The following is a 24911-nucleotide window of genomic DNA, read 5'->3' on the forward strand; positions in this document are numbered from 1 at the left end:
GCTGCCAGAAGCAGTCCAGCACATGACTGTCTTCTGACAAGTATTTGGCAGATGCTTTCACAATGTGGATGGATCTCCTGACTCTGCTGCTGGACCCAGTCTGGAGAGGTTGGCTTCTTACAGGTTTATGCCACTGGGCTACACAGTGTGCCTTTGGGCACTCTAGTGTCTGTTGAGACATGTGTCAGGGGAGATGCCTGAAACTGAAGGTTTCTAACCACCATTCAGAACCATCTAACACAGATGACTGTGGAAGCACACACTTGACACCTCTCCCTTCTTTGAGAGGAACTGCTGTGGGGAACAGTTCAAACCAGTTCAAACCACAGGGTCTGATGAAAATGACACAAGTCTTTAGAATACATTGGTACTCCTAATGTAGACAGTCCTTCATTGAAGTTGTTAATGTATTTGCAGCTTTGGCTGAAGATTCTTGTGATGTTCCTGTGATTCACCTGGTCTGGCATTAAATTTGGCCAATAAAATCCCAAAGTTCTTACTTATATCATGTCCTAAATGCACAATATTGAAGCAACATGTTACATGGTGTTCCCCTTGGTTTGTACCCTTACCAAACCAGGATAAAGATACTGCAGAAGTTGTCTGTGTCAATATGCCTACTTGCAACATTTCCACTGAACTACATGGTTTTTTGCATGAGCTCAACAGAATTTCTGTTAACATGTCTTCTTCGATATTGCTTTGCTCCTTCTCCCAAGAATTTTTCAGGATTGAATTCCTGAGAAGTAGAGCTTGAGAAAGAAAACGAACTTGTGGTTAGACTGACTGGATCTGCACCAAAACTCTAGAACAAGTTTCTGGTTTTACCAAATACAGTATATATGACCTGAGGCAAGCTATACTGCCTCTTTATGCTGGAATTTCTGATCTTGAAAGTGGGGATAATAATACTTTTTCTACATCATGGGATTCTTGAGAAGTAAAGTCCATTAACAGTAATGAGAAGCTTAGTTAGAATGGAAGCAACCATCCCACCTGTTTTCTGCAGGCATCAGATAAGGGTGTTGATCATCTAAACAACCTGCAGCTGAAACACCACCGCTGGGGCACTGGGACTGGTTTTCACTGCCCCTGTCTGTGCAAGCCTGATGCAGACATCGCTCACACTGTGTCCTTCTGAAGGCAAATTAGACATAACCACACTTGGTACCTCAGTGGGCACAGATAAAGACCTCTTAGAAAAATGTTCAAAATCATTAAAAAAAAAAAAAAAAAAAAAAGAGAGTCAGGAAAAATAACAAAAAGCAACCATGCCGTCAGTTGTTGCAGGCCTTATTAATGACAGTAAATCTGTGCTGTTAGCAAGTGTAAATGTCAGGGATTCATACAGACTAAAAACAGAGATGAAGAGGTTTTGGATGATTTTGTTTATATGCTTGATACCCTTTTCAGACTCTTTTATAACAGTTTGCAGGTATAGACCAGGTAATGTTCCATTCTACAGCTGGTCTTTCCAGTATCTTTCCCTGTGATACTGTCCAGTAACAGCTTACTGGCCACTTGTTAGCACTGCTGCATTTTCCGTCCTATCCTGTGCTGGTGAACCCACACATGACACCAAGACCAGGGCAAGCAGCGCGTGGACGAGGTGGAGGAGGGTGGCAGCCTGTCTCTATGTGGAGAGCAGCAGCTCACAGCACCAAGGCGTCCCTGGGTAAAGCTGCCAGCCGTACCCTGCCAGCGAGGAACGCCTGATCTTGTGCATTCATCCTGTTTCTTATCTGGGTTGTTTGCCACCTTTAGCTTCCCCCCCCCCGACCCTTTTTTTCCTTCTTAAAAGACAGTATATGGTCCAGTGGAACGGAGTGGGGCGAGTTCCCCTCAGTGGAGAGCTGCAGTGATGCCATGCCTGTTCTGAACCAGTGAAGGGGTTATGGGCGTGGGGCGCCCGTGATTAGCCATCACCCCCCGCCAAGGTCAGGTTCACGTCGCTGTCACGGGCTGAAGCGACTGCCGGGCGGGACGTAGGATGGGGAAGGTTACCAACGCGCGGATGAGGGTTGCTGCTCTCAGCAGATGGGGGTCAGGAGCCAGAGCCCCTCCTCTTCTCCTGGAGGCCTGGCTTTCCTGACCTGCGCTCCGCACCGCTTCGGGGCCTCTGCAACGCCGGCGCGACGCCGTGGCCAGCGGGCTGACAGCCGGTGAGCTGCGGGTGCTGCCTGCCGCCGGGCGCGCCCGCTCCTCACCGGCGGCCGCAGCAAAGCCATCGGAGGGGCGAGGCGCCGCCGGTGCCGTGCGGGCGCTGCCAGCCCGGGGCCCGGTCCCCGCGGGGGGGCGCGGCGCGGTGCGGGCCGGGGGTCGGGGCGCGGCGGGCAGGGGGCGCTGCGGGGCCGGCCCCTGACGGCGGTTCAAAGCGCGGCGGCGGAGGAGGAGCGGGCGGCACATCGATAGGGCTGACAGGCAGCGGCAGCCGTCCCCGCCACCGCCCGGCCTCCTTTATCCCCTCCCCTCCCCGGCGCGCCCAGCCCAGCCGGCAGCGCGGAGCGGAGCGGGCCGGCCCGGGGATTCCCAGCCCGCGCCGCCGAGGTCGCCATCTTCACCCCCGACCTCGCCTCGGACCCCGCCGGCCGGGCTGCCGCCAGCCGGCCGGGACCGCGGGAGGGGGCCTGCGCCGCGCCGCGCCCGCCGCATGTGACCGCCGGGCGGTAGCGGCCTCCTCCACGGATCTCGCCTGCCTTCTCCGCCCCCGGCGCGGCGGGGAGGGGGCGCGGGGCGCCCGGTGGCGGGGGACGGAGGTGCCGCGGCGCGGCGGGCAGACAAAGGAGCGGGCGCCGCCGTGGGCAGCGGTGAGTGGCGGGGGCAGCGGCGCGGGGGCCCTGGCTCCCACCGCCCCTCTCCCCCGGCGCGCCCGCGGAGCAGGTACCTGCCGGCGGGCCGGGCTTCGCCGCGGCCACTCCCTTCCCCGGGGGGGGCGCCGGCGCTCGGGCTGCCCCGGCGGAGGCGGGGGTGCTGCCCCTCCGCCGCCGCCCGAGAGCGCCGGTGTCCCCCGCACCGCCCTCCCTGCGGCCGGGCAGCGGCGAGCGAGGCCCGAGCGAGGTGCCCGGGGGCGGTGCGGGCCGGGCCGCGGGGCGGTGTGGCGGGGGAGCCTCCGGCCGCGGAGCCGCCGCCGCGGGAGCGGGCAGCGGGGCTGGCCAGCCGCGGGCGCGGCGAGCGATGCCGAGCGGCAATCCCGCCTGGGGCTGGGCAAAACGGGGCGAGCGACACATTTTCCTGGTGGGCGGCAAAAAAAAGATGGGGGGTGTGGGTGTGGGGCGGGCAGGTTTGAGGGCGGTGGGGTCTCGGTTTTTTCCCCTGGCGGGCGAAGCCTGCGGCGGCGGGGCAGGTGCTGCCGTGAGCAGGTGGGCGGGCGGCGGGAGCAGCGGGGCCGGGCCCGCCCGTGCCGGGGATGCCGCGGCGCCTCCCCGTCCGCCGCCACCCCGCGTCCCTGCAGCGGCGGGAGGGCGGACCCCCGGCCCGCTGGGGAGGGGGCGCCGGGCATCGCCGCCCGGACTTCGTGGCGCACCCAGAGCGGTGGGGGGTTTAACGCGGTTTTTTGGAATATGGCGCTTGTCTTGTGGGTTAAGCGTTGGGTTTTCAGGCGGTTACTCAAGTGTGTGTGTAACCTTGTGCGCTTACCGAAACCTTAACTCTTACTTTGACAGGCCAAGAGAACATCAAGGCCGGCGACTTTTAACTGTGAAGTTGGATGTGCATTAAACTGTAAGTCTTCTGGTTTTGGTTTTGATCTTGGATGGATGAATGGAGTAATTCATGTTTGTGAGGCAGAAACTTCAGGAATAATTTGAATGAAACACTAAGCAAACTTCTCCCTCGCCCATTGCAAATATGGCCCTCCTGGACTGTGATAACTGGTTAAAAAATAGAAAAGTAAAGAAAATCCATAGAGCCTGGGGGGAGGGGTTACCTTAAGCTCTTTTTTAAGGTATTTTTTTCTGGTGATCAGCCTTAATCTTCAAGGGCAGAGAGTCACCTTTTTAAGCTTAAATCAATGTATAAGAAGCACTTGTAAGTATAATATTAGTATGTTTCTTTATGTTTGACTGAAGTAATTGAGATTAGATGGTGCTCTTTTCCTCACTCATGAGGAATGTTCAGTCAATTAATTTGCTTAGGTAATCTGATAGTAATAGCTCAGTGAAGGTACAGATGAAAGTTCTTTTATACCTTGTTGAAATAGAGATGCAGTTTTGAAAGATGTAATAAAATACTAGATTTCTACTGTAACTTTTGTTGAAGGGCGAAAGGGACTATTGTAGTTTAAATTGTAGAAAGTGATAAAGCAAATGATTATACCTACTAATGAACTAAGTAGCAGCTCAGATAAGCTAATGAGGTAATTCACTGTATAAATTTTATTATGTACCTAAACTTAATTGTGTGTCAATAGTTGCATCACTCGACTTTTAAATTCAATGTCTCCCATTAGCTTGGGTGAGAAGCTGGAATCTGAAGTAGTTTTTCTAATGGGTAATACTTTATATGCTCTTTCTGCTTTGAGGAAAGGCTGTTATCATTTCCACAGCAGAGGATCAGTTATTCTATGTTTAAGAAACTTCCTGGTGAAGTTTCTGTATATCTAGACCAAAGTTGTGTAGATCAGAAATGTCAGTGTACATACAGTCTATAAAACATTGTATTACGTTTGTACACCAGTGGAGTGGTGAACTCTGGAACTATATTTGTTAGGTATAGGTTGTCCCCAAAAATTGACAGTTTACTTACGGTGCCATAAAAAAGAAATTGTTTTGAAGCTTGCTAGTAGTTCTGACCTTATGAGCATGTCAGAAGTTCTGTGGTGGCTTGCAGTGTGGTGGTCTGTGGGAAGCCTTGTGGACATGGTGACTTGTTGTGATAGGGAAAAGACAGAAATGTTTTGAACATCCCATCATAGTTTCTACTGTCCAAAAAATGAGTTGAGTTGATTTAGAAACGGGAAGGGGAGAAGAGAAATGGGGGGGGGGGGGGTGTTCCAAATGGCTTTTGAAGTATGTGATGACTTTTACCTAGATATCGGAGCTTTCATTGCAGTGATAAAACATTAACCCTGGAGTAGTGTTGAGAAATCAGATCACATCCTATAGAGGCATTACAGTAAACAAGGAGTGTTAAATGTCTCATTTCATATTTTTTCCCCAACAAGAAGCATAATCACAACCTTTTACATTGCTAAGATTAATGGCTTGCGGTGGTAGAATAATGTTAATCAGCATATAGTGCTATAACTTATTGTCCATTTGGGAGGAGTTCATTTAACACCCAGGTAACTTGAGCAAGCCTTCTAGAGCAAACTTGCACAAATCCTTTAGATATTTGTGAGACATTTTAACCCTTATAGGTGGGATGTGAAGGGGTTTCTTTTTTTGTCTTATCAGTTAAGATTTATTGCTAGAATTACAATACACAATTAGAAAAATACATTTTCTTTGCACTATTGATGTATAATTACAAGGAAAACATATTTCATTCTGTAGTATGTGACTGAGGTGACAGTTTCTTGGAGTTCAAGAATTTTTTTTAAACTGTTAAAAGTAGTATTGAAGTGTTGAGACATTTGCTTTACTTAATGTGATTTTAGACCAACCTTTAGGCATGAAGCGTAATGTGGAATTAAATTACTCAGTGTTTAAAAAAAAAAAAACCAAAAACAACCCCAGTAAAATACTTCTTTTGCAGGTAGTTTGGGGTTTGGGTTTTTCTTATTATTTATTTCTTTTTTGGTAGACTTGGCTCATTGTGGAGTAGCAAATTATATGTAAGCTTAGCATGCTGTATTGCTAAAGTGAATTTTTTGCCAGTCTGTTTTGCAAACACTCTCATGCTGTGTGTTAGCATTATGTTCAGAAACCCACTGTGTTCTGGTCAGCGCAACTGAGTATTTGTGTAGAATTAAAATACCACTGACTTTGCACTTACTTTTGATGATATTTTGACTATTCAAATTAGCTTTCAGCAACTTAGTTGCAGCTCTTGATTATACTTGACAACCTGACTCCAGGACCTGAGCAGCAATTTCCCATGATATTCATTGCTCAACACATGTTTTTACTAGATATGGTTCTAGCTAGTGTTAAAGACTGTTGCTTCACATAAACATACTTCTGAAAGACCCTGTTATCTTTGTTTACCACCTTTTCTCTGGGTATCTCTCTCACTGTACACCTCTGTGTGTGCTCAGATAGAAAGTAAGGGTGAAGACTAGTGTGGCCCTTTGTAAAGGTTTGTACCTTGCTATGTTGTATTCGTTAAAATGTGTTTGCTAGTAACTACCATGTGTTTAATATTAGTCTTCTTGTATCTCCTAATCCTAATATTGGCCTGTAAAGCAAAATAACTGAGTTTTAAAAGAACTGAGGGTGTTGTGAAAGTGTTAGTTGCTATTTTGATACAATATTTTGTCAGATAAATGCTTCCTTATATATGCTGAAGGACTGTAGGGAATTGGCTGCTGTTTACTCCACAAATGTAGCTGGTACATGTATGCCTGTATTCTAACGCAATTTTCTCAGTAAAGTATACTTAGCAGGGTTAATGTGAAGGAGGTTAATATTATAGCTGTCTCACTTTATTACTGTTGCATTAGTTACATGATGATGACTGCAAAACTAAATGTTTTTTTTTCTCCCCCCCCCAAGAATACATTTTTGAGTAGACTAGATAGAGTTGGAGATGCATTAGAAACGCAGGGACCTGGCATTCCTTCCTATAGTCGATCCTGGGAGGGAAATGAAGGAGGGAGGGGGAGGGTGTTAGCCCTGAGATGGATAGATTAGATTCCTTTTTTTAAAAAAAATCAGTAAATCTGAAGAGAGGCTTTTGAGCATTCACAATCACTTACAGGTTTCAAGATATTTTGATGAAGCAAGTCTGTCTTGCATGATTAGTGTTTCCTGTTTTGTTGCATGACTAATGATGATGGCAAGAAATAATGACAAATCCAAGGAACAAGCAACCTTGAACAAATGAAAGTGGGTAAGAGAGCATGTTGAAGTAGGGGCTTCATATAAAGAGCAGACTGAAGAGGAAGTTTAGTAGTGAGAAAGCTCGCCTTTATTAACAAACAGAATGTAGGAAGTTTAGGCTGGTGAGTGTTCTCCAGTACCTGTTACACAGCTGGGTAACTCTGCCTGAAAAGTGCTTTGGTCTCTTCAGTTCAGTGTTTTGTGTGTGGTTAGAGGTGAATGTGAGATGAAACTACTAGTCCAAGGGTAATTATTGCCCCAAGGGGAACCAAGGTTTCTCTTGATCGCTTCTCTCAGCTCCAAGAGGAAGAGGAACTCTCTTGCCTGTAATGAAGGCACAGTTAAGGGAGCGCAGTACTTCAGCGTGCTCTTCCATCTTTGTCAGTCTCACATTAACAGAAGGGTTTAGAAGGGAGGTGTGGGGAGGAAGATTTAAAGTATCAATGCGATCTTCAGCAGGTTTTGCAGGCTTCCTCCTAGAAACATAACTGTTTGTATTAACTTCCTTCTCTAGTTTAGTTAGGTTTCTGTCCAATCAGATTGGTGATATTTGTCGTAAGGTGTCAGGGAGAACTGGTACCTTCTCTTTGCATGTGCAGTAGTGCATCAGAGTGGTCCAGGGGAGAAAGCAAGCTGTGGACAGTTGCACTGCCTCAAGAGCTAGGAACTTTTTTCAACTTGCTTCAAAGTTACAGTATATTCAACATACAAGTGAAATGATCTCTGTGGGTTGTGTTCAATGGATAACTTGTTATACAAAGTATGGATCGTGGTATAGGCCAATATCTAGTAATGTCAAAGATTGGGTTGCAGTTACCTGAGCACTTGATCTGATCCTGTGGTTATTGGAAAAATGTCAGCTTAGTCCTTCACTGCACAGAATTTGAATTCTCTCCCCACAATATGTAAATTGTAGCAGAAGTGTCATGACCCATCACAAGGTTTGTTTGCACTGTATAAACCATTGCCTGTATGTTGGAGGAGAGGTGCTGGAGGAGAAATTGCAGTTCATCTTTATAGTAAAAGAGAAACCTCCATCTAAACAATAAGGGGCCTCTGATGCTGTGAGAAGATTACACATGGTGATGACCACTCTGATCCAATAATTTTTCACAGCAAAACACTTACAGTACTTACAGTTGCACTTTAGGCAAGTAGAGATAAAATGTCGTAAGTATCCTTAACCGTTTAGGCTAAAACAGATAGCTGTTTGTTTTATCAGTATATAAATCACAGTACAAGGGCAAAATGATGCATGAATCAAGTAGCTGATTAGAGACTGCATCATTGTTTGCTGAGTATTTTGGTGTCTTTTGCTTCTTTACAACTTACTGTATAACTCAACATGCTTTTTTTTCTAACTATACATGGCTTGAACTTTATCACTTATTACACAAAGTCTAGAAATGTATTCTTAGGAGAACTTTATTTCCATAGAATAGAAAGTATGTTGTCACCAAAGCCTTCCCAGTCAAAATCCCAATTGTTCTCATAGAAAAAATAAGCGTGTCTGGTTTCTGAATGAAGTTGGTGATTTCTGTGTTAAACTTAGTGCCTTTTCTGTCATAAAGTCAAGTCTTATCTTTGTATGAGCTTCATATACTTTTCCTTCACTTCCTTTTGGAAGAGGATCTTTTGTATTGGAAGGAGGATCTTGTACTCACCTATGGAATGTGGAGACTTGGGCAGAAATAGGACTTTCGTAAATTGCAGTTGGCTGCTTTGTCAGAACAGTCATATTAGTAAGTGCTGAAATATCACATGGAGAAAACTGTTACACCTATTGGTTGCTTTTATCTTATGGGTCATGTTCAATAACTCTTGTGCTGATTGATAACATCTTTTAGTCGACCCCATAAGATGCAGCTATTGTCATCAAACACCATTTGCTAAAGGAATTCCACCTGCTCCTTTAAAGCTTCCTGAGAACAATTTTTCATCTGAGCTCAGCTACCTATTTCTTCTTAGCCCTTCAAGTGAATGGTATTTTGCCTTGATTTTCCATACTGAAGTTCTTTTCTAATAAGCTGAATTTTATAAGGTTTTTTCTGCGTTAAGATAATAAAAATAAATTAAAACTGATGTAAGAAAGCAGTTTGAAGTTAGCAGTAGTCCTGTTCATCTGAACTGTATAAAGAGATTGTGAGATATGATAGGAAGTGTTTTTGTAGCCAAAAGTATGTGTATTTCAGAAACAGTTTACCTGTTTTATTTAGTAGTGACATATCCAAGAAGTCAATCTACAGTAGACTGAAGTAAAGGTTTAGAAATACCAGTTTTAAGTAACCTTTAATTTTTAAGGGGAGGGAGGGGGGAGCCAGGAGTGATCTTCAAATAACTGCTTTAGTTTCAGTATTTCATGCAGTCCTTGCTCATCAGTGGGGGTTTTTTTTTGTGTATTTGTTTGGAATTTTTATTGTCCTCAAGCATATAGGGGGAATAATTTGTGGAGCTAATGGAAGACTAAGGCAGTAGCTCTGTGGCATTCCTCTGTTTTCTTTTTTTGTTGTTGTTTTTTGTTGTTGTCCAATCAAAAATTCATCTTACCCGAGATCTCACACGGGGAGCCTGCCACTGATCACATCATTGTTACAGCCAGGGCTTGTTGCATGTTCAAGTCCGTTTTATTTCAGTGTTGAAATAGTGACTTATTCTGAAAGATAATTCTAAGTATGTCCAGCTCTGTTACTTGATGCAATTTTAACTTGGTTTCTGCTGAGCTGTCATGATGCTCTTGAAAAATGTTAATTGGACTTAAGACTGTGTTGAGGTGAGTTTGAAGGGGCACTATGTCAGTACAGCTACTCTGTCATGAAAAGTGATTGATTATAACTCATTCTTTTTCCCCCATGGACTGTCCCCCAGGGTCCACCATTGCCAAGCTTCCTGTGAGGGCTCTAAAGAGTAGTCTGTAAATCCTTCCACCAGCATCTCTTCTTCACCAAGTGGTGCTTCCACTTAGCACCGGCCTTTCCTGCAAAGTCAGTAGGAGTGGGGAACTCGGTGGGAGTGGTGAGGCATGCCTTTCAGTTGTGTTTCAAGTTGAACCCTGACTATGATGAATTTAAGTGAACCTTTCATTGAGATCCTAAATATGTTACAGTTGTGTTGGTGAAGAAAGTCAACTGCATCTCTGCAAGAATGCATTTGCAAGGGTATAGTCATTACCTGCAGGTAGCAGTTATGGTCTTGTCTTGTCCCTGCTGTTTCTTCATTAGAATCACAATATAGTTGTATCCCAAGGTGCTTACAAACTAAAGTATGAAACATTATTGCTGTATATACAAGAAAACACAGATACCAGAGGTTGTGGTGGATTTGTTTAATCTGTTGTTTGGTTGGGGCACAAACAACCAAGAATTGTTGCCTTTGCTCCCAGTCCTATGCCCCCTATGATGTCAGGGTGTGTACGTGTTCCCAGTAACATGATCCTCATTTCTTCAGACATATAATTAAGTTCCTCATTTCAACAGAAATATAAATAAGAAATATTATTTATTTCTTATTTATATTTCTGTTGGAAATTATAATAAATAAAAGGAAAGTGCATCAAGAGTAATTCCACTTGTGGGAAACTCACAACAGGCATGAACCTGTTGTAGTCCAAACAAGTGTGCATTTCAGTGAGATAGTATATAAATTAAAAATTCCTTTAAAAGAAACACGTTATTCTGAAAGTGACACTTCCATAGATAGCTAGTCAAATGTTGACAGAGATAATGGGCAATTCTAGGTTATGCTTTTTATACTGAATATATGCTGTTTCTTTTCTAGAATCTTTAAACTCGGCTCCCTTCCTTCCAGGGACAGAAAGCATAATGTGAAAGCTTTGTTGCATTGTTTGTACTGATTGAGGTCATGTTAAGATGTTTTTGTCAGTAAAGGCAGTCTGACCAGACTATCTGTGGCTTATTGTCTCTGTAACTTTATTTGTGTTAGCGTTTATTCAAAGATGCTGAGAGCATTTCAAATACTGTACTGTTCCAAAATCCCAGGCAGCAAATTTTGCAAATCACCATGGTAATGTGTATGTGTGGGAAGAAGGTTAAAGTCAGAATCTGCATTAACAGAATCTGTTAATGCGTATGCTGAGTGCCACTAGCACTGCTTGGTCTTTGATGTAGATACTTTCTTCACTTAATTAAAACCAAAGTAATACAATGCAGCTAATACTGCTTGTAGTCTGATTTCTGATTTTTTTTTTTTGTGATTCTGAAACAAATCCACTAAAATAATGAGATACACGGGTAATCACAGAGTCTTCTTTCTGTTCAGGAAATGGCATATAAGAATCTTGTAATCTTGCAAAAAAACTTCAGAATTTCTTTGTTGCCTCTTTAACAACTTATGGATAGGCTTAAAAGTCAGTGGATTAGAACTAGAGCAACATACCAAGGACACTTACTACTGGTAGCTCAGGTCCTGGTGATTTCTGCCGAGTTACTGTAAATGTTTAAGGATCTTGATTTTGAGTAAGCCTGTCTGGATGCTTTTGCACATGCAGTTGTTACCTTGGACACAGAATTAGTTCTGAAGTTTAGTCAATGATAGTTTAAATAGTAATAATACAAAAAAAAAAAACAAAACCCCAAAAACCAAAGGAGCTGTGTTCTTTTCTAAGGTGCTGAAACTGTTTCTTAGTAATTTACCCTTGTTTGGTCAGTGCTGACATCAGACCTTAAAGTTCCTATGAATTGCTTTGTGTGGGGGAGAGGAGGAATTACATCTGGCATTTCTTGGGTCTTTACTCCTGTAGTCTAAATAAACTGAAAAAAATGAGAGACTTGGATGAAGGATTATTTATTTTCTCTGTTACTGTATTGATTGTCTCAAGTTTTAATGAGTTGCAGTTACTGGTTTAAAAATACTGTCCCACTGCTACTGAGAATTACAGAGGAACTGATACTGGTTCAAAATGCAGACCAGGTTATAATGCCTGCAGCGTTAGATGGCCTGACAGAATGGGTTTCTTCATTCTTTCATTGCATAGGTGAATCCTATAGCAAAGCTGCCAAGAGGAATGTGGAGTTGAAATGCTCTCTCTGTGTCAGATGTCAAATGCATGAGGGGAGGGTCATGAGAGCTGAGTGTGCCACCAGCAGAGTGGAGTAATTAGCCTGGCATGACATGAATACTCAGTCAGACTGTCCTGAACTTAGCTGTTGGTTTGAGTTACCTGTGTGTGCATCTACATCATTGAGTGTGTTCTGATTTTTACAGTGCTATTCACTTGTTATATGCAGTCTGTCATAGTAATAATGCTTATTACTATGGTATTTTTCTTCAGAATGCCAGGCCTCCTTTCAAGAGAGTGAGTGTGGGAAGTGATGACTTTGAAAGTCTTTGCCTTGGGAAAACAAGTTGCAGTATTTCAAGGCTGATTTTGTGAAAGCTGAACTCCACTGTGTAGACTGTGGAGCTGTTTGTATAGCTAGAGACTTCCTGCGTCCTTTCTTTGCTTGTTGATGATGTTTAGTGTCTGCTGACAGGATATCTCTCTTTCTAGTTCTTTAAAAGACAAAACTTCAGGGTCAGTAGGACTTCAAACAATGTTTTTTTGTTCTGTTGATAACCTTGATCTGTCTACTCCTGTTAGGTGTAGGATTTGCAGTAGCACACAGGTTGATTGTCACCTGTGTGATTTAAAGCAGACAGGCAAGGGATTATTCATAGTAGATACTGAAGCAAAAATTTAAGTAAATTACATCCTTTAGCTGATAAAACAGTTAAGCTATTCATGTCAGGTTCTCAAATTCTGTGTTGGCAAGTATGAAAACACAGTACCTGCTTCTGAAGAATGTACTATTAATTGCACCTTCCTCCCACTAAACCCCCTGATGGCAATGCCCTCTTTCAGCTATGTCCTTATGAAAAAGGTAAGCCTTTGCATGCAGTGAAAGAGTTATCACTGTTAGGTTTAGGTTATATGGCAGTAAAATAATCTGAAAAAGAGGTATTAATGCAGATACTTTTTCTTTCTCTTTATGAAAGGCTTAGCCTCTCAAACATTGTAATACATATTGAGTGTCTCCATACTACGAATCCAGCGTGTCTAATTGGGCTGAAATACAAGATTTCACATCTTACATAGCTGAATTTTTGTGCTCCCAGCTTCTGACCCAGGTATCTTTCAGTCTTCTCCTTAGTGTGTTCATACAGCGTGGTCCATCCATCATCCAAATAGACACACCTGTGTCACTGATGAGCCAAAGAATCTCATTAGAACAAAGAAGAAATAAGAAAGCTTGATGCTAGCACAGATAAACATGACCTGGAGGTCAGCCTTCTATGTGTCTGACTCGGTAGCTTCCAAGAGGATTATTTGTCTTTTTTTCATGCGGAGATTTCTGGAGGCCACTGGAGGTAAATGTAAACATAAAATGTAAACATTTTATACATTTATACATTACAATAATATCTAAATTTCTTAACGTTGCTATCTTCTAAGTATCTCTCAAAAATTGTGTTTGAGGTGGGGAAAAGGTATTCAGGGAGACATTCACATAGGCTATTGTATCAAGTTCTCTTCTAGGCAAAGCTGGTTAATTGAGGTATCTTCCTGCTTCAGATGGATGTAAGTGTAAACCCCATCTCTACGTTGTCATCTAAAGGACTAATTTTGAGACTTACATTCCTCTGATAGGAATGGTAGAAACTAAAATGAGCTTTCATGATTCTTTGTGCCTCAATTTACATTTCATGTTATATACCTTCCAGCTCTTTTGTTTCCAGATATGCACAGCTCTGAACTCATTGACAACTATTAACTATTTACATTTATTATGGCTCTATTAAAATAATTAGTGTACCAGTTATAAGCTTCATAATGAAATTATAAAATATTCTCTGCTGGCTAGTTTTCTGTATTTATATGACTTTGCCATTGACAGGAATGGAACAATGGTGGTAAATCTGTGTGTGTATACTATATATGCCTATACAGATAAGAAAATTGCTTAGCAGGGGCAAAGTATTCTTGGTATGTTTTACATTTCTGTTTTTAATAATTTGAAAAAGGATAAAGAAGTCGGGTGTTCAAGATAATGAAACCCAATATAAAGTTTAGGTTATCATTTTCTTATGGATAAACTGGTGAAACTGCTGAAGTTCAATGTCTGTGGTTTTGTTTTCAATGGAAAGGACTGAATGTTTGTAGGCTATTTAACTCTTCATCTATTGCAAACTCATGACCTCTTTAGCTTAGAAAACACTTTATTCTTAAATCTTACACTTATGTAGTGTCTTTAAGTTTTTTATCAAATTTCAACCTGTTCTGTGTAATTAGAAAATTTAGAAAATGTTATGAGGCTGCACTAATGATTTTTTTCTCTGAATTTGATACACTTAGTAACAGCATTAATTTTCTTAAATCTGTTAATGCTTATGACACTTCTGTAGCTGCCTTATCAGAATAGACTTCATTGGCGTTTATGTTCTTTGAAAGAATGTGTAGCTCTTCAGTGGAAGCATTGTACTAACAGATATGTTTCAGCCTTCTAAGGTGATCTGTATGTCACTTGTCAAAGCATAAATCAATATGATATCTTTATTTTCATTCACGGGTTTTATACTGATCTTCTCAAAAAGGCAAATATGACTTCTAAGCTGTGATGGACTAAGTAAAATAAGAAATAATTTGAGCAGATAATGCCAAGATAATGATGAAATTCCCTACTAACGTTGCAACATTAGCGATTTCTTGTAGCTGGTTAAATCAGTAATTTGATTATTATGTAGAAATACAGGAGGTATACTGAATTATTCACTCTGAAAACAAGGCTTCAGACAATCATAAAGCTTCAGATTCTCATGCAAATGCTAACACTTGCTATTTATAACTGACATTCTGAATGAATGAGGGATGTAGTGCAAGTCTGCAATATGCTGCCCAGACTTCATAGAAAGTGTTTACAGCTTGATTAGTAATGTGCCTTGGCAGTACCTGCAAACAACTGTTCTTTCCACTCTGCTGGCTCTTACTCTATACTAGTTCATTTAATAGCCTTTCAAGCCAGAAGGCTACCGTTTATAGAAGTGGTTTTGTGAACTATATTGTCCATTAGGATGTGGGTTTAGTCTATAGGCTTCATTCATCTGGAACTCTAGCTGTGACACGCTGACTTTAAAACTACTGTTCCAGATCTCATTTGTGACTGACTTCTAAAAATGTTATTTTATAAGGATGGATTTCATTGTGCTGTCTTGCTTCTCTTACAGTATGGCCCTAGATTTTTAATACTACAATTTAAGAAAGTAGAAATATTTTTTTTCTACTTAGTCTTTTTTTTTTTTTTTTTTTTTAAGAAGAGGAGTGGAAGAAGACTCTTGGCTTGGAAGTTTTAAGTATAGATAGTCTTATATTTACCTCATTTGTATAAATATTGTTACATATTGAAATGGCTTATACAGAATTGGTCTCTACGTACTGCTAGGGTGTTATGTGTGCTATTAATGTGTACTCTATGCTAACATCTTATAGTGTAGAATTGTCTCAGTTTTCTCTCAGTAGAATTTACTAATATGAATCTTTCTCCACTTTGATTTTAGTTGCATTGCAGTCAAGTGATTAGGTCCATGTTTAACTATAGTTAAACTAGTTGGTTCTCTTATCTATATGTCAGATATTGTCCACAGAGTCTTTAACTAGAAGGCAGCCAAGTTGCAGTGACAATTCAGTTACAAGGCTGACATCTACTCTAAAAATGCATGCTTGACTTGCTGGCTTTAAGGATTTTGCTTGCTTTCTGGTTGAACTTTAGGCAGCTAATGCAGTGTCATGTGTTACCAGCTGTTTGCTCAGCTGTTTTGCCTGAGGACCAGTTTATTGTGTTACAGTTATTTCACCAGGTGAAAGAAAGATAACCAGAACTCTGCTCATTCTGTGATAATATTACATATTATTCTGAATGTGGAGCCCAAGCATTATATTGAAGTGTTTTCCCTGTGTGCCCCTGCCACTATGTTGGTAGCCTCCTGCTTTGCCCTGACTAGGTGTCCCATCTTTGGGAGCTGTAGCTTGCTAGCCCTTCATCCAGTAACTCTACACCTTTTATATAGTATATCAAGCGTATTTTTCTGTCAATTCAAGTTCATTTTTGTCTCCCCTTCGTTATTCTGAGGTAAGTAAAGATAAACAAACTAAAAAACTGTTGTCTGACTTCTTAGGCAAAGGGAGGAGACTGGTCTCAGTCTTCCCACAGGCTCTTCTTGTGTCACTGTCAGGGCTATGCAATCATCAAACATTATTTTCACGAAGGCGGTTATAGCCAATTCCTAATACTGTTCCTCTTAGTAATCCACTGCTGTGAAGTGTTTCTTTTTTGACCACCCAGATTTGTAGCCTAACAAAAACAGTGATCAAAGCTTTCTGTCTCTTGACTTGTGACACTGCCCAGACAGGTTTCCCCCACTTCCCTCTTTTCCTCCCCAGCATTCTTCTCTTGATTTACTATTTTTCTTCATTTGTTGTCTGTTTTACCTGCTGTCATCTACCTCTGTTCTTTGTCCATAAATTTTGTGACATTTTTTCTGAAAACTACAGGGGTAAAGATAAAAATTCCTTAATGACGCTTTTTAAATCTAGCTTATGTCAGTCTGAGTAAAAGAACAGAAGACTTGGTTCCCTAGTTTGTGAGCAAGGAAGGGCTAAAGTATGACAAACAAGCCTCCAGTGAAAGTTGGCAAGCGAATGTCTTGCCATGTGGCATGAAAGACAAAATACCAGGAAGCTCAAGTGTAGAAGAGGGGATGGTGGTTTGTTGTTTGGTTTTGTTTTAAATAAAATCTGCAAAACATTACCCTACCTAACATAGGAAAGGCATCAAACTTAATTTACTACTACTTTTACCTTATTTTATATGAACATTTGGAGTGTGAACTGGATTGTTCGGAGTTTTCAGCTTTCCTTACTGATTTCGTCTTGTTTTGAAGCCCATTTCTGATACATGAATTCTGTCATGGCAGTTTGTCGTTACAGTGGATGCTCTCTCAATACAGGGGTGTTCTGGTGGTTTTTGTGTGTGTTTTTGTTTTTCTTTGGGTTTTTTTTTCAAATACAGGTTTAACACCAGTAAATAATCTGCAGTTATTTCAACAGCAGATTCTAGAGCAGTGATTCTTCTCTTTGCTCAGAGCCAGCTCTTATGAATGTGTTTCCTTTCTGTTATTGCCTGCAGTACTTGTAATCTGCCCTTCCTTTTACTGAGAACTGCTGAACCTGCTAGCAGATGTCATGGACAATAATTCAATAACAAACTTGTTTGCTAAACCTCACACATGTCATGAGACTTAACTGTCAAGTTACACATTATTATTGGGTACTTAGTACAAACCAGTTATTTCCTGAACTACCTAGTATTGCTAGTGATCTGAAGACTGATCAGTAGAAAGGATTATCTAACTAATCTTGCACACAAAAATGGTGGAATATATATCTGGTTTAGGGCCTTTCCACCACCCCCTCCTAATAGTAACATTTGACCCCAGCAAAGGGAGCAGCCAACTGAGTAGTTATACTTTTGAATCCATGCTCCTTTTTTATTTCCTTTAACTATGTCATATATATATACATATAATTTCTGTACATATTTTAAACAGTGTGTAAACCTTAGGATAAGAATAAAGAGTACCTGAGAGTGCAAAAGTCAGTGAAGTTTTCTTTGAACGCTGCAGTGAACAAGGTAGCCTCTAATTCTTGAATTCATTCACAAATGACAGCAGCTGAGCCGTTCTGACATATGTGGTGCTCTGCAAGGCAGAAGAGTTGCAGAAACTCCTGACTGTTGTTGGTAGCTGTTTTCTTCATGCTAACATGAAGTTACTTTGTTCCGTGTTATATTTGCATTAGGAGCTGTAATATATAGTTACTTATACCATTTTTTTCCTCCTTCTTTGATCTCTAGAATTGGGGATCTCTTCAGTGAATAACTTGCTGCTTAAAGAAAGGACCAGAGTAACGGAAGTTCTGAAATTCAGGTAGGCAATACTGTAAGTTTACTTTTCACTTTAAATGTTGAGGGAAACATAGGTGTCAGACCTGTGGATATTCATTGTGGTACCAAAATTGTCAAAGCACAATAGGGATTTTAACCTTAAGTAGATTGGGTCTGGTTTCGTGGCTTTTCTCATGAATTCTAAGAAGCGTTTCAAGTGCCCCCCTGGTGGTGAGCCCCTGGTAAGAAGTCCAGGAGAACTATGCTATGCAAATGTCTTTTGTGCTTCTAATAAAAACAGATTGATTAATATTCATATCTAATTCAGACTGACTTTGACAGGAGGTCCAAGTACTTTGTGACCCTCAATTAATTTAACAAATTATTTTTGACACCATTAAATTGTCTTGTTGCCCCAACAGACTCTGGTATTTGTGGTATGTTTGGTCATATACACTTTTATCTAGAGGTCCTTCCCTAATTTTCTTACCAAAGTATATTCTCAGTAGATTTGCTAATTACTTTGTCAGTTTCACATTCCTATTCCTTTATGCAAAGTAAGGCTTCTAAATAGATCTCCAATACCTAGTTCTTCAGTAAGATGTCAAAACTCCTTTGGTGTTCTTTGTGTGATACCTTTCATGACTTTAACAAATAAACAATTGTAATTTGGTATCATATGCTATTGTTTATTGTGGTTTGCTGAGTTTTGAAGGACCTATCCAACTTGTCTTTATTACTTTCTATGTCCCATCAAGTTTATGTGCTTTGGTGTGGTGTTAAATAATGTAAATGAATGACCAATGGCTTTAGTCAGCTGAATTTGCCTCCAGCAAAATTCTGGGATAGATTTATTCCTATTCAGCTTCAGTAAGTAATATGATTGTAGCGCGTTTATGTAGGTTTAATTTCTGTGGATTACATGAGTAATGAGGGAACAACTAAACACTGAAATTATTGCTAGTTTCTTATGAGCTCAGTTCTGTACAGCAACTTTAAATTTAGAAGCTTGTAAATTCTACTTCAGTGTGTTCTTTTACTGTTCCCTGTTTTACTGTCTAAAAATCCAAATGAACTGTGGAGGAGGATTCTGTTAGGTAACAGTACTTTAGGAAATGTGCATAAAAGTCTCTTACACATTCTGCTCCCTTGGAAAGAGGTGTGGCTTGTGGAACACATTGTGCAATTCTCTGCATTGAGAGCAAAGCCTGCAAAACACTCGGTACTCAGGTACTACCTAATAATTATCTTTCTATTTTACCTTCTGAGCACCATTCATGAAATATGTAATTCAAGTAGCAGTCAGACTTGATGCTTTATTCTAAAAACACTCAAAGTATGCTGAATTTCATTTAAATACTGGTAAATAGCTAAAACTACGTTTTCTGTTTCCTCCTTTCTCTCTCCCTTCCCCCATGTTCCTTTGACAACTCCGAAGTGTTCTCAATACGACTGCCTGACGATACCAGACATGTTTGGGCTTACCTTTCATGTTGCGGACTTCCTTTCTTAAGAATGCACCTGCTTTTTTTCCCAGCTCTAATTTCACTATTACTTGTAAAATCTTTCTGCCAGAGAGCCTGGGGAAGGAAGAGTTTGCACGGGAATTTACCCTGGAGAAGTATGTGACAAAGAGATGGTTTTGTTATTAGCATGTGAAACTGGAAGTCAGTGGCATCCCAAAGTGGGAGCAGGAGCTGCAGCCTCCCCTGCAAGCCCTGCGGTTCCCCCTCTGGCCTGCTTCTTGCTGCTATGCCTCAGGAGCATCCCCAGACGTTCATATACCCACCCTGTGGAAAAGCATTTCATTGCAGAATGAGAATGGGGGGCGGGGATGGGGAATCTCTGTCCTTCAAACTCTCAGGAGCTGGGAGAGAGGAGGAAATGCTAACTCAGGTAATTTTAAAATAAATAAAAAAACCTGCCAACCCCATATAGCCTCACAACCAAAAAACCCACTATGTGGAGGTGGATGGGAGGGGGTGAAGAGAAGGCAGGCAGTTGGGTAGCAGATGTAGGGGTGATAAGGGCAGTTAAAAGATGGTGATGACTGAAGAAGACTGATGGGAAAAGAGGAGGAATATATACTACCAGAGGAGAATAAGGACTGTACGGCAAGCAGCAGGAGGAGGGCATGGGCATGGATGAGATCTGATGCAGGAAGACTGAATGGATGAGGTTCAGGACTTCTCTTGGAGCACTGATGTCAGTCAGTGGGGATCCCCCCTGGAGCAGGGGGAGGCAGGGAGCACAGAGAACTCCACAGCGCAAAAATGTGTGTATTTCATTCTTGTGCCAGAAACAAGTGAAGTGTGATGGGTGTTCCCAGCCTGTTGGCTGCCCTTTCAGTTCTTGCTCCAGGAGTGTCTGCAGGAAGCTTCAGTCACAGGTCAGGAAGTACAGCCTTCCTGACTTGCCTCACTGGCAGCTATGAAACTGGTGAGTGTAAAATCTCCATGACATCTTTCAGCATGTCCTATTCCAGCCAAAACCAACCCTTCTTAATGTCCTGATATTTTTCTTGATTTATCTTAAGCATTTTGAGGTTCAAACTGACAGTTTGTAAGACAGTGATGCAGGGCAGTGCAGCGGGGCCATGCCCTGCTGCCTCTTTAGTTAGAACCCTGCAACTTTTTCCTCTCTTTTCCCTCTGCAGTTGTGTGGCTGGATTTGCATCTTCCTTCATGTTCCTTGTTGCATGACTTTGACTACATGGTGGATGGATATACTTTCAGTCATGTGAAGGAGAAGGCATTAAGGCTTGTGGCTCTTCATCATAGTATATTCCTCATCTGATCTCGTGATACTCTGATACTTATACTTTCCAACTGCTTATGCAAATCCAGGATAATCTGAAAAAAAAGTTAAAAGTGTGTTTTCCTTAACTCTTCTATTCTAGTATTGCTACTTGTCACTTAATTCACTAAAGTTCTAGAATACTTGGCCGGGGATAGGGGGAAAGGTGGAAAAATTTCCTTTTCTCCCTTATGGAGGTGGTTTCAAAATGGTAGTGAATGTTTTATAAATGCTTTTACACCAGTAAATAACTTCAGTTTGTCAAGAAAGTTCTTATTCCTTTTCCTGTCTAGCACTAAAAACTTCTGCAACACTTCTGTACTACACTCTTACAGCCAGAGGTCCCAGCCTAAAACGTTAGCAGACTATTCATGTGTTGTGGTCATGTTCGGACACCACCACAGAAAAGCCTGCATATCTTCAAAATCTGAAATATGTCTTTTCTATTACCTTGCCTTTGTAGTAAGTGATTTTCAAATTTGGTTTATGGACCATCTTTTCTAAATAAGATTTTAATTGATCTTAATTTTATGTGGTGGGTGAAGTCAAAACACTTCCCTACATACTTTCATCAAACCTGTATGACTATAGGTGTCAATTTAATAATTGATTTGTGAAGCTGGAACAATGGCAAAAAGGGAAGTTTTAGTTCACTTATTTAGTTGGAATTTGATGTGCTGTTCATTTCAAGGCCAAAGGACAAAAAATCACGTAAGATGTTGGATTTCAACATTTTGCTTAATGAAGGACTTTTGTTGGTCAGTTTAGCTTTAAATTCTACCCGCAGCTCCTGAGTTCTGATCACTGCATTAATCTTGTAGAATAACTCTGAAGTAACACAGGTGCAAAAGTGTGCTCTTCTGTTACTGCATTTGAGATGGCCAGTTGTACAAATAGTCACACTTCGTTACTGTTGTCTCTTGCACCAACTGTGTTTCTGACTGTCCTCCACTTCTTTCATTGTTAAAATTGGGTCAAATCACTGGTGTGCAGCTAGATTGTGTGACTGGTTCAGCTTCTTACATAGGTCTGTCTTCAGAAACAGTTTTGCTTTTTTTCCATGATGCATTTTGTTTGCATTTTGAAGTAGAACACAGCTGTTGCAATTGAACAATTAATGCAGAAGTCCACAGCACAACTTTTGCTGTCACTTTTTCACAGTAAGGTGGAAGATGAGGAACAAAATCACTGAAGCTTTGTGCCAATGGAAACTATAAACCAGAGGGAAGGTAGGAATTGAAGACCGTCAATAAGAGAATTGCTGTCATGGAAGCTAACTTTCATTACGCCTGTCTATGTGAAGAGAACAGTAAACAAAAAGTGGGCTAAGAGTATGTTAGGAATATTGGTTGATGTCTAAATTAGACACTTAAACTCGTTTGTCCTCCTTGGAGTAAGCTGTCCTGCAGTGTAACAGGGAAGGGAAGGAAGGCACAAGGCCCACAAAGAATTGATGCTAGAAGGTACACCTGCATGATGTTCAGTTACTGTAGTTTGAAATATTCAATATATACCCTAAGAGATTTTTCAGTTTTTAAGGTTTTATATTTAGGCTTCTAACTAGCTACAGAATGTTCTTTATAATGATATTTAAAGTATCTCTAACAGATTGGGTAGTTCTGTTCTGTAAGATATTTTTTTTCTTTCTGGAAGTAGTTACATGCTTTAATCTTTTCCTTAAATTGGCTAATCTTATGTACAGTGAAATATGGCATCCTGAAAATCCTGTACATGCTTCCTGTCCTCTTACATGCACTGTATTTTGCAATCATATTTTTTGGTTTTGTATGTGATTTTATGCAGGAAAAAAAACCCTGCCATTTTGTAATTAAGGCACAAAGCCTAAGAGCCTAATTCTGGCTCCTACCAACATGAATAATCATGTCTCCACAGAAAATGCCCAAACCCCATATTATGCCTAACACTTGCGTTCTAAGTGCTGTCTTGCAGTGAGGATGCCAAGGACAAATGACCAGGGACTACTTAAATGTTGGGATCCTGTTTCCTGGGAGAGCGCCAGCTGAGTGTTGGTAGTCCTTGTCACAAATATAGTGCTTACTGTCTGACTTCTGTACATCAGATTTGTATTTACCCTTCAATGTGCAATACCTATCCATTCAGAAAAGCTACCAGACCAATGTGCATGTGTTACACAGTCAAATTTGATTGCTATAGGTACCAAATAATTAAGGAACCCTATTCTACAGCACGAAGTGACTTCAGGTACTGGAAGTCTAGTAAGTTATGTAGCTCAGAGGCAGAGAAGAGCTCATATGAAGTCAATAATAATTTGATCTGTACAGCAGGCTGGGTGCAAAAGTGAACACAAGTGGAGGAGATCTGTTTCCCTTACCATATCTACATCTTGTTCTTGAATTCCAGGTGAAACTTCTAACCACAGCAACTGTCCCATTTTCTTCAAAAGAAGGAAAAGGATAATATCCTCTCCTATATTAATAATCTAGTATCAAGAAGGAAAGACTAAGTAACAGACTTTTGCTAATGGCCGAGTTTAACTTTCAGATTTGTCTTTGCCACAGAAAATACTTTTCCACTCAGATGTCTTCTTTTGGACCAACAGTTGCCACAACATGCTGAAGGACACAGAATGGATCATTTTCTAACTTTGTTTTTTAACATTACATACAGCTTACTGGGTATTCCCTTAATAGGAAAAGCACTTCAAGCTATATGTCCCTTGAAGGAGGGATGTGTTCCAGTAAGCATTTATTCAGGACTTTGGCACATAGATTCAAAGTACTGTCCTAAAAATCTTACTAACATTCTAACTAACAATACAGCTTTGGACATGTAGGTTTCACAGATGCCTTGCCTCCATTCTGTAGTTTCACAGACACATAGTTTGCTTTGTTTACTCATGTCCAATATTGCTGCAGTTTGGTTGAGCCATTAGGGATACTGCCCTGTGTCCAAGAGAGACTGTTATAGTTCCTTGGGTATGCTTCATTCAAATCGTAGTAGGCTTCTCAGCAGACACCATTCTGTGATGCCATTTACTTTTTAAAATATAATGGACAAAGTAACTTCTTGCTGCACTTGCCTCCTTAAGCATCAGGTAGTAACTGCAGCATTTTTCTAAGAATCAGTTTTCTTCTTTTGAATGAGGAAATTCAGAACACATCTTGTCTTTCAGTCTTTCTCTGTGTTGGAATGTATATCGATCTTTAATCCTTCTAGCCTTTATTGATTCCCAGTTATTTTTCCTACCAGGAATGTTACCTGTTGCTGAGTAGATTGAGGGGAAGGATAAGCAGACCAGTATTTCCATTATTGCTGTTACATGGTAGATCTGTTCCTGGCTGGCTGGACTATGCCTGGCCAACCGTTCTTTTGAGGCTGGTTTGTTAGACTTCAAGTATTTTTCAGCAGTTATTCTGCCACTCAAGTTGGGTCAACCAGCCTGAAGTATGAATCGTTTTTGGAGGCTGAACAGCATTTGCACATTGTGAGCATGTTGACTCCTTGGTGCAGGATTCTGAAGAACTGGAAGAGTGGTCTCAAGCTCCCTTAAATCCCATTGACTGGCAGAAGAGGAGTGCTGCCTTTGAATTGACTTAGGCAGGAAAGTAGTGGTGGGGGAGTTGCAGTGGCTTCACTGGGGTTTTTGTTTGCTTTTTAGTTAATATGAATGAATTAAAAATGAGGATGGTAATGCCAGTCTTGCCCCCCTTTTAAGAGTAGTCTTTTCAATTTAGTGCCAGTGTTGTGGAAAATGCTGTTGTGGGGAGGTGGAAATGTGAAATAACTATGACCCATGCATTCTTCTTTAAGAGAAGGTATTTGATATATGTGTCTATGAAAATATGTTAATTTCCTTATGCAGAAGAAGGAGTGGAGGCATGGGGAAGCATTGTAATTAATTAGGGAGGGCTGGGATGCCAGACGAATTGTTCGATTCATAAAACAGAGAGCCAAATCTGTAGTTGAGTAGCACCTGTTTCTCAAAAAACTGTCAGACTTTGCATGGAAACTGCTGGGTACTTGCCATTTCTCAAAATCAAGCTACCTAACTTTCCAGCTGTGTTTTGGGATGCTTTTAACATAAGGATCCTAACCTGAGATGTCACAAGAGACTGGGGTGCTGCTGTATTAAATGTTTTCTGCCTTTCAATGGACTGTGACTTAACAAGTAAATGAAAAGCCGTACTGCAACATATATCTCTGTAGTCCCAGCTTACTTTAA

At 41.2% G+C, this 24911-nt stretch overlaps 1 protein-coding gene across 1 annotated transcript in view; it reads left to right on the forward strand.

The window, feature by feature from the left end:
- Positions 1-3662: 3662 nt before the first annotated feature.
- The window catches only part of CDC42SE2 (CDC42 small effector 2), an 83002-nt gene continuing 61753 nt past the window's right edge, over positions 3663-24911 (forward strand). The window contains exons 1-2 of the mRNA XM_040580754.1: positions 3663-3720; positions 17882-17954. The gene's annotated coding sequence lies outside the window, so the exon portion shown is untranslated. The remainder of the gene's footprint in view (positions 3721-17881; positions 17955-24911) is intronic.

This window comes from Falco naumanni, chromosome Z (genome assembly GCF_017639655.2).
Source record: "Falco naumanni isolate bFalNau1 chromosome Z, bFalNau1.pat, whole genome shotgun sequence".
Classification (NCBI taxonomy): domain Eukaryota; kingdom Metazoa; phylum Chordata; class Aves; order Falconiformes; family Falconidae; genus Falco; species Falco naumanni.